This window comes from Echinops telfairi, unplaced genomic scaffold, assembly GCF_000313985.2.
Source record: "Echinops telfairi isolate 266 unplaced genomic scaffold, ASM31398v2 ScPeMD7_2;HRSCAF=8, whole genome shotgun sequence".
NCBI classification, from domain to species: domain Eukaryota; kingdom Metazoa; phylum Chordata; class Mammalia; order Afrosoricida; family Tenrecidae; genus Echinops; species Echinops telfairi.
The window spans coordinates 455,638-465,595 of record NW_022103898.1 but is presented as its reverse complement, the minus strand read 5'-3'; the positions used below and the strand labels follow the sequence as shown (position 1 = coordinate 465,595).

The 9,958-nt window shown below is 42.6% G+C and overlaps 1 non-coding gene and 1 pseudogene across 1 annotated transcript; both read left to right on the top strand.

The window, feature by feature from the left end:
* Nucleotides 1-932: 932 nt before the first annotated feature.
* Nucleotides 933-1,032, top strand: LOC115870692 (annotated as a pseudogene).
* A 6,040-nt stretch (nt 1,033-7,072) lies between these two features.
* On the top strand, nt 7,073-7,236 carry LOC115870678. Its single transcript, XR_004046833.1, has one exon. It is a non-coding gene; the product is annotated as a U1 spliceosomal RNA (small nuclear RNA).
* The last annotated feature ends 2,722 nt before the right edge of the window (nt 7,237-9,958 follow it).

Here is a 9,958-nt window from a genome sequence, read left to right as displayed (position 1 = left end):
CACACCAGCCTGTGTGATCACGAGGTGTCGAAGGGATCAGGTATCAGGCATTATCAGAACAAAAAATCATATCATAGTGAATGAGGGGGGAAGTGCAGAGTGGAGACCCAAAGCCCATTAGTAGGCCACTGGACATTCCCTTACAGAAGGGTCTCCGGGAGGAGATGAGCCAGTCAGGGTGCGATGTAGCAAGGATGAAACATACAACTTTCCTCTAGTTCCTAAATGATTCCTCCTCCCCCTATCATGATCCCATTTCTACCTTACAAATCTGGCTAGACCAGAGGAAGTACGCTGGTACAGATAGGAACTGGAAACACAAGGGAATCCAGGGCGGATGATCCCTTCAAGACCAGTGGTGTGAGTGGCGATGCTGAGAGGGTAGGTTGGAAAGGGGGAACCGATTACAAGGATCTACATGTGACCTCCTCCCTGGGGGATGGACAGCGGAAAAGTGGGTGAAGGGAGATGTCGGACAGTGCAAGATATGACAACATAATTTATAAATTATCAAGGATTCGTGATGGAGGGGGGAGCAATGAGGGAGAGGAAAAGATGAGCTGATGCCAGGGGCTTAGGTGGAAAGCAAATGTTTTGAGGATGATGAGGGCAATGAATATACAAATGTGCTTTACACAATTGATGTATGTATGGATTGTGATAAGAGTTGTATGAGCCCATAATAAAAGCAATTAAAAAAAGTTATTTCCAATAAATAGATTGTTGGTCTCGCAAAAAAAAAAAAGAAAGAAAGAAACTGAAGAAATTAACACAAGTCCATGAAAGCCAAGATACAACATTGAGTATATCTCACCTGAAGTTAGGAACAGATTTGGCACGTTGAACACTAATGACCGAAGAGCAAAGTAGTTGTAGGTGACATCCAGAGCATCAGACTCTCGGAAATGAAAGGTCACGACAGAGATATTGTTGTGCTTACTTTGGTGGCACAAAAGTGGAACGAGGCAGAGAAGATTCGCATGGCCCCTGCACAAAGATGACAGGCAAATTTGTGAAGTGTTCCATGTGAAGGAAATAAAAGACGCTGTTAGGTGCCTTGAGGTTGGCTCTGACGCATAGTGACTCTGCACAGCAGAGTGAAATAGTGCACAGTCCTGCGCCATCCTCACAACCATTCCCGTGCCTGAGCCCATTGGTGCAGCCACTGTGTCCGACCATCTCACCGAGGGCCTTCCTCTAGCTCACTGCACCTCCGCTGTACCAAACGTGATCGCCTTCTCCAGGAACTTGTCTCTCCTGACAATGTCCATACAATATACAGTTTCTTAGTATGATTTAAATATATCCGAAGCATATAAGAGAAATCTTGCCATCCTGGCTTCGAAGGATCATTTTGGCTGTACTTCTTGCTACACAAACTTGTCTATTCTTTTGGCAGTCCATGGAGCCTTGCATATTCTTCACCAGCACCGTAGTTCGAATGCATCAACGCTTCTTCAGTCTCCCTTACTCAGTGTTCAGTGTTCACGTGCATGTGATGCAGTGGAGAATGCCATGTCTTGGGTCAGGTGAGCGGTAGTACTAAAAGTAACATCCTTGCTCTTCAGTACTCTAAAGAGATCTTGTGTGGCAGATTTACCTAATGCAATACGTCTTTCGTTCTCTTGACTGCTGGTTCCATGACCATTGAGTGTGGATCCAACTAAGAAAAAAATCCTTCACAACTTCTCTGATTATCATGATTCTATGTATTGGTCCAGTTGTGAGGATATTGGTCTTCCTTAAATTGGGTTGTAATTCATACTGAAGGGTACAGTTCTTGATCTTGATCTTGATCTCGTGCTTAATTGTAGCCCTAGATGAAAAACAATTAGTTCTTACAGTCATGGGCCTACGGGATACTTACCCTCCGGAAGAGATCACTGAAGAGATGGGTGCTATAGCAAAGTGTGGTATAGAATCATACGGCGCCAAGCTATCAGAAGGAATAGCGCCTGGGGTCTTGAAGGCTTGCTTGTCTTAAAACAAACAGCCATCTAAGTGAGGTGTCAATTAAGCCTACATGTAAAAAGCACAACAACCTGTGTGATCCAAGGAATGTAAACAATAAGATCCAAATCTGGAGAAGGGAAAGGTATCAGAGCTTAAGTTCTAAACACCCCGTTTGCAGAAAGCTTCTACACAGTGGGAGCCCAAAATCCATTTGCAGATCCATACACGGGGGAAGTCTCCAGTGAACACCCTCCGACCACAGTCCAGGGACGTAAGCAGTCTCGCTCTCAGACAGAGAGCGCTGTAACACTGATCGTGGATAGAGAGTTAGGGTGAAATGTAACACTTTGCCATTTATTCTCCCTTTTGACTCATTTTAAACTTGTTTCAGTTTTTAATATTTTCTGCTTTCTCTCTGATTGAGGCTTTTCTTTGTTTTGTCATCGGATCTCTGTTGTGGTTGTTATTGCTTGTTTCTTGGTTTTGTGTCCTAATATTTTCTGTAGATGAGATCTAGGATAGATAAATCTCTGGAGACAGTGTATTAATACTTACCTAGGGTCATGTCAGGAGTGGTTGGATCGGGGCTAAAAACAATGAGTAAGGGGAAGAAGACAATTTTCTGAAATTGATTGTGATGATCATTGGATGCCTCTTCTTAATATGATTGAACTATTAAATTGCATGATATGTGAGCTATGTGCCAAAAACATTAAAAAAGAGAGAATAAAGTGAATGTCAGAAGTGATTCTGAAACTGACTCTTGGATATAGAGTAGCTAAAGCGAATGGAAGAAATTATATAGTAAAAGTATTCAACAGATACTTTCAAAAGACAAAGAAAGCATTATAATGAAATGTGCAAAGACTGGAGTTAGATAGCCAAAGGGGAAAAAGACACTCGGCATATCTCAAGCTAAAAGCACTGCAGAAAAAACGGTGTTTCAGTACTGAAGGGTTCTGTGGGCAGCATTGAAGCATCGCCAGGCAGTGAAAAGCAGCGAGAGAACATGGTCAGAGCTGGTGCCAGGTCAGAAGGCATTCAAAATGTGACTGGGAAGGGATGCTCCTCAAAGTAGAGTCAACTATACAGCAGAGTGGATGGAGTGGAACTTGTGGTAGGAAACCCTTCAGGACCTTCATTTGCTGATGGGACATGATCAAAATGAGAAGAAACAGCTGAAAATATCTATTAATAATTAGAACTTGAAATGCACAAAGTATGAATTTAGGAAAATTGGAAGTCTTCATAAATGATATGGAATGCATAAAGATCAGTATCCTAGGCACTATGGAGCTGAAATGAACTGGTCTTGGTCATTTTGAATCAGAAAATCATATGTGTTACTATTCTTGGAATGACAGATTCAATAGTAACACATATGTGTTACCATTTTTGGAATGACATGTGTTACCATTCTTGGAATGACAGATTCAATAGTAACACATACGTGTTACCATTCTTGGAATGACATATGTGTTACTATTTTTGGAATGACAGATTCAAGAGGACTACTGTGCCATTAATAATCAAAAAAGGACATTTCCAGACACACCTTCAAATACAATGCTGTCCGTGAAAAGATTATATCTATCCAAATACAAGAAAATCCAGGCAATACAAATATTATTCAAATGTGTGCACCAACTACTAAAACTAGTGATGCAGAAATTGAGGAATTTTACCAATGTCTTCAGTTTGAAATTTATCAAACATGAAATCAAGATGCATTGATAATGGCAAATGGAACACAAAAGTTGGAATAAAACAGGAAGGAAGAGTAGTTGGAAAATATCCCCTTGGTAATAGAAAGGAAGCTGGAGATTGTATGAGAGAATCTTGCAAGCCTGGAACCGATTGCAAGGATCTACATATAACCTCCTCCCTGGGGAATGGAAAACAGAAAAGTGAGTGAAGGGAGACGTCGGACAGGGCAAGCTATGACAAAATAATAATTTATAAATTATCAAGGTTCATGGGGGGGGGAAATAAGGAGCTGATGCCAGGGGCTTAGGTGGAGAGCAAATGCTTTGAGAATGATGAGGGCAATGAATGTACAAATGTGCTTTACACAATGGATCGATGTATGGATTGTGATAAGTTGTATGAGCCCCTAATAAAATGATTAAAAATAATAAATAAAATTACATTAATTGAGGCATCAGTAAAAATAAAAAAGAATCTTGCAAGACCAATGACTTCTCAATCACAAATACCTTTCTTCAAAAATACAAAAGGTGACTGACTATACAAGTGGATTTCTCCCAATGGAATACATAGAAATCAAATTGACTACATCTATGAGAAGAGATTATGGAGAAGGTGGTTCTCAGCAGATAAAACCAGACCAGAGGCTGACTGTGTAATAGACCACCAACTGCTCATATGTAAGTTCAGGTGGAAGTTGAAGAAAATTCAACCAAGTCCAGGAGACCCAAAGTATGATCTTGAGTCTGTCCCACCTGAATTTTGAGAACATATCAAGGGCAGATTTGCTACATTGAACATATGTCAGCATTAATGTCAGAAGATCTGTTGAACTGTGGAACGACATCAAGTACATCTTTCTTATTTTTTTTTGAAGAGCCAATAGTTTATTCGTTATTACCAGTGTGTTGTCTGAGGAGGCCGGATGGCATAGTAAGCTTTCATATGGTTTGGACGGTCTAGTACTCGGAACCACATCACCTCCTCAGCTCTTACTCCCTTTCTTTTTCTCTCTTCCTTCCAACGATTATCTTTTGAATGGCTGCTACATGCAAAGCACTATGGTTGGCACTTTGGTCATAATGGGGAGGAAAATGAGGCAGTCCCTGACTAAATGAAGCTTAGAACAGCTTAGATATAATCTTTTTTTTTTTTCAGCTCTTCTTCATTCTTTCTTTCTTTTCTTTAACATTTTATTAGAGGCTCATACAACTGTTATCCCAATCCATACACACATCAATTGTGTAAAGCGCATTTGTACATCGTTTCTCAAAACATTTTCTCTCCATTTAAACCCCCGACATTAGGTCCTCATTTTTCCCCTCCCTCCCCGCTACCCCCTCATCTTTCCTGAAGAAATCAGTAGATCACTAAAAAGACAGGAAAGAGACTCTCACTCACTCACTGACTCACTCACTCACTCTCACTCTCTCACTCTCTCACACTCACTCACTCTCACTCACTCAAAAAAAAAAAGAGAAAAATAAATAAAAAGACAGGAAAGAAAGAAAAGATCAAAGTGGATTTCAGAAGAGACTCTAAAACTTAATTATAGAGTAACTAAAGCAAATGGAAGAAATGAAGTCAAAGAGCTGAAGAGAATATAGCCTAAGGCAGCTCAGGAGAAGACAAAGTAAAGTATTATAATGAAATGCACAAAGACAGAGTTGCAAAACCCAGAAGGAAGAGTGTGCTTAGCATATTTTAAATGGAAAGAACTGAAGAGAAAATTCAAGCCTCAAATTGCAATATTGAAAGATTCTGTGGGCAAAATATTGAAAAATGCAGGAAGCATTAGATAAAGATGGGAAGAATACCCAGAATCTCTATACTAAAATGAACTAGTTGACACTAATCTATTTCAAGAGGTAGAATATGACAAGAACCAATGGTACTGAAGGCATTAGCCAGAAACATGGTTCCAGGAATTGACAGCACCAACAGAAATGTTTCAACAAGCTGATGAAGCACTGGAAGCGCTCATGCATCTATGACGAGATAGGAAAGACAGCTACATTGTTGCAGTCACTGTGTCAATCCATCTTGTCCAGGGCCTTCCTCTGATACCCTGCTCCTCTACTTGGCCAAGCATGAGGTCCTTCTCCAGGGACTGGCCTCTCCTGACAGCATGTCCAAAGTGTGTGAGATGGAAACCTCACCAGCCATCCGTGCCCCTAAGGAGCATTTTGGTTGTATTTCTTCCTAGACAGATTTATTTGTTCTTTTGGCTGCCCATGGAGCCTTCGATATTCTTCACTAGCCCCATAATTCAAATGCATCGATTCTTCTTCAGTCTTGTTTATTCAATGTCCAACTTTCACGTGCATGTAAGGCAAGTGAAAATACCACGGCTCGAGGCAATCCCATCTTGTCCTCAAGGGGACACATTTGCTTTTCAACATTCCAAAGAGGGCTTGGGCAGCAGATTTATACCCGATGCGAGGTGTCCTTTGATCTCTTGACGACTGCTTCCATGGCCATCGATTGTTTAAGCCAAACCAGCAGCAAACAAATTGTGGCACCTTGCCATCCCCCCGGATGCCTCTTTCCAGTCCATCTCCACCCCATGCCCCGGGATTTAATTTTTCACACCATAGAGAACCTTGCCCAGTTTTAGAACTTCCTACACATGGGGCAATTCAGTATGCAGTCTTCTTCGCCTGGCTTCTTTCCTTCACCACCCGTTCTTGAGACCCATTCATTTTGTGGGTGGTTTTTGGTGGTGTGTTTGTACCTGCCTACTGCCATGTGGGATTGCATATTGTGACTACACCATCACTGCTGATTCATTCTCCTACAGCTGGCCATCTGGGCTCTTTCCACCTCTGGCCTCTGATGAAGAAGCTGTAATCACAGTGCAAGTCTCTGCAGGGGTACAGTCTTATACCCCTCAGGCCACACTAGGAGTTGAATTGCTAAGTCACAGGCTGGATGTATTTGCAGCTTTTTAAAGAAACTGCCAAAGCACTCCGATAATTCTTTCATTTGCTCCACGTCCTTGCCAACACTTGGTTTTGCCAGTCTTTTAGACATAAGCCAGACTGGTGTGTTATGGGTTTAAATAAATGACAGCCACTATAATGTCTTGATAATTTAGAAGAATCTTTATTCAGTTATAACCAAACTGCCAGAATCTAAAGGTGATTTTTTTATTGCAGTCCCGAGTCGACATTTCAGTCCATCTTTTAATGCAAAAAAACCCTCATTTATCCTTTGTCTAAGACTTAAACAAACATGGACAGAAGCAGAAAACAAAATTAATGTTACTATTCTTTAGGGTTCGGGAGCATTACAGGGTACAGCATTGATTATAACATTCTGGTAACTTCAAGAAGAGCAACCATGCATTACAAGGTACATTCCTTATCATAGAAGAAACAATACCAAAATTGACTATAACATCCTGGTTACTATACTTACCTGGCAGGGGAGATACCATGATCACGAAGGTGGTTTTCCCAGGGCGAGGTTTATCCATTGCACTCCGGATATGCTGACCCCTGCGATTTTCCCAAATGTGGGAAACTCGACTGCATAATTTGTGGTAGTGGGGGACTGTGTTCGCGATCTCCCCTGGAAAAAGAAAAACAAGATCAACGACACCAGTCTGATTACAACATCAAAAGAAACAATATTAAAACAAACGCTATATTGAACAATAGTCTAAACCAGTGGTTCTTAACCTTCCTAATGCCAAGACCCTTTAACACAGTTCCTTATGTTGTGGTGACCCCCCCAATCATACAATTGTTTTTGTTGCTACTTCATAACTGTAATTTTGCTATTGTTATGAATCGGGTGAGCCCTGTGAAAACGTCGTTCAACCACCAAAGGGGTTGCAGCCCACAGGTTGAGAACTACTGGTCTAAACTATTGTAGTGTCCTGAACCTGGGTACACGAGGGTACACTCTAAAACCAATCACTAGTGGGGCTTTCCGAGATGGGAGGGGAAAGGAGGCAAGTCATTATTTAGGAGCTAAAAAATGGAGTTTCTTTTGCTAGTCTGCCTCAGTGGATTGGTGGTTACTGGCGGATGGGTGGTCGTGGTGGTGTTAGCTGCCATCCAATTGTCCCCCAACTCATGGCAACCCCATACCAGGGCAGAGCCCCTTTCCCTGCGCTCTTGATCGCAGCTTTCCTGATTATCACAACAGTTATCAACTTGTGCTGTGGCTACTTAGTAACTTCTTAGCCTTTTGTTCCCTTAATTGCTGAAGATGGCCCCATTAGGGATTTATTTTTCACAGGTAGTCAATCCAATTGCAGCTGTTGCCCAGTTGTGGTGTCCATCTTGGAGCAAATAAGCACACAGGCCCTTACCATGGTTTCAGGGCCCAAGAGACCCCAATCTCAAGTATTGTTGAGGCAGGACAAAGCGATCTCTGGAGGAGACAAAGGAGCCTGTAGAATGTGAAGAGCTCCCCCTCGCCCCCTCAACACCTCCCCGTTCAGATTCTGTAACCCGCTTTCTATCTGCTCGCCACCTCCCCCACCCCCACCCCCAGCCCTGTGGATCCAGTGCTCGTCTGAGGAACTCAGGCCTCAATCTCTGGACACGCATCCATTGAGCCGCACATGGACACTGTAAAGGTGAAACTGAGGTACAGGGAGGAGACAGACATAACTGACAGGACAAGGGAGAGCAGAAACAGAAATAGCTTTTTTAGGGGGAGCTCCCAGACAAGGTTCTGTGACCCAGGCGAACAGGTCAGGGAAGTCGTGCTCAGCAGCTTGGGGAGCAGGTTTTTAAAGGGATGGTGAGGAATGTATGGCAATTATGGAAATTAGCATATGGGGGCCCGAAACTCTGAGAATTGCTAGTCGACTCCTTGTGGCTTTCTTTGAACCCGGAGCATCTGGTTTCACTGGCTATCTTATCTGGTGGTTATCCTATCTGGTGCCATCTGCTGCTGACCTTTGGGATGGGCCCTGACCTGCTTCAGCTTAGTCCAAACATTCCAGCATTTTTAGTGATAAAGGGGAGTCGATATCTGATCTGACTACTTCCTGCTGATAAGGGGTGAAGGAGGGGAGGGCTATGGGCTGGAACGATCTGGACCAGCATTGGCAGGTAGGGGGGCAATAATGATGTAGCAACGGTTGATTAGCAGTTAGCTTGGATATGTCTTTCATTCGTTCTTGAAGGAACGTAAAAGGACAAGGTTAAAAATAACAGCAAGCAAATTATTACCAGAGGTCCTACCAGGGGCATGACCCAGGACATAATAATGGGGTTTTGGAACCAGGAGGTGGTTGCTGTGTTGCCCAGTGGCGACTTTTGATTTCTTTGGCCATGGTTTTTAACACTTTAACATGTTGCTCAACCCCTCCCGACTTATTCATATAGTAACACTTTTTCCTAGAAACATGCACATACCTCTCTTGTCAGCTGTGAACAGATCCAATGCACAATGGTTCTGGAGGGCTACCTGTGCCAGGGATGTAAGCTGTCGCTGTAAGGAGGTGAGAGGCTTCGAGGTGGGGTCTATGACTAGCTGGAGTTGTTTGTTAAGTTTTGTGTTTGGAGTATGCCGTGCCCTAATGGGTGAGTGTGCAGACGTGGGCATGTGGATGCATGAATGCAAGTGAGCGAGTTTGCACCAATGAGTGTGAGTGGGATTAACAGTCTGTAAACTCCATGCAGAGAAGTCATCCTCATCCTGGTTTGTGAAGTAACAGATTAGCTGTGGTTGGGCATTGGTTAGTGACAACGAGGGATGAGAGAGGCTGACTTGAATTAGTTAGGCTTCAGGCGACTTTGTCTGCTCTGTCACTTCCCCATGTTCCTGGGAAATTATCCGCTTGATGTCCTTCACACTTCTCACACTGTAATCTTTCTTACCATGAACACATTCACTTCTTTCTTATCAACTTCTCGGCTAACAGCTTTCCGTAACTTTTCAAGTTTCTTCACATTCTGGCACAGCCAGACATTCTATAATGTTATCCAACTCTTTTTCTGATTATTTGCAACTTACTCTGACCTTCTGAAACTTACTGTTTCCATCTCGACATAAACATTCACTGAAATGAAAATTGCATTAAGTAAGTGTCAGCAAAGGGGTAAAGGTCTGTTGGGAGTTGCTTCTGCTGCATTGCATAAAGGCTGCTGTGACCACTCTCCGGGAGTTTAATGGTTTAGTTATAAGGGAGAAATTGGGGACCTAATGTAAAGTATTTGTTCACTCAAAGTCAGTGGTCGGGTTCTTTATGACTTAGTGTTTATCTAGAGTTAAACTCTGAGTGATGGGGGTGGGGCACAGGCTTAAACAGATAGCAGAAAAATTAAATAAGTGT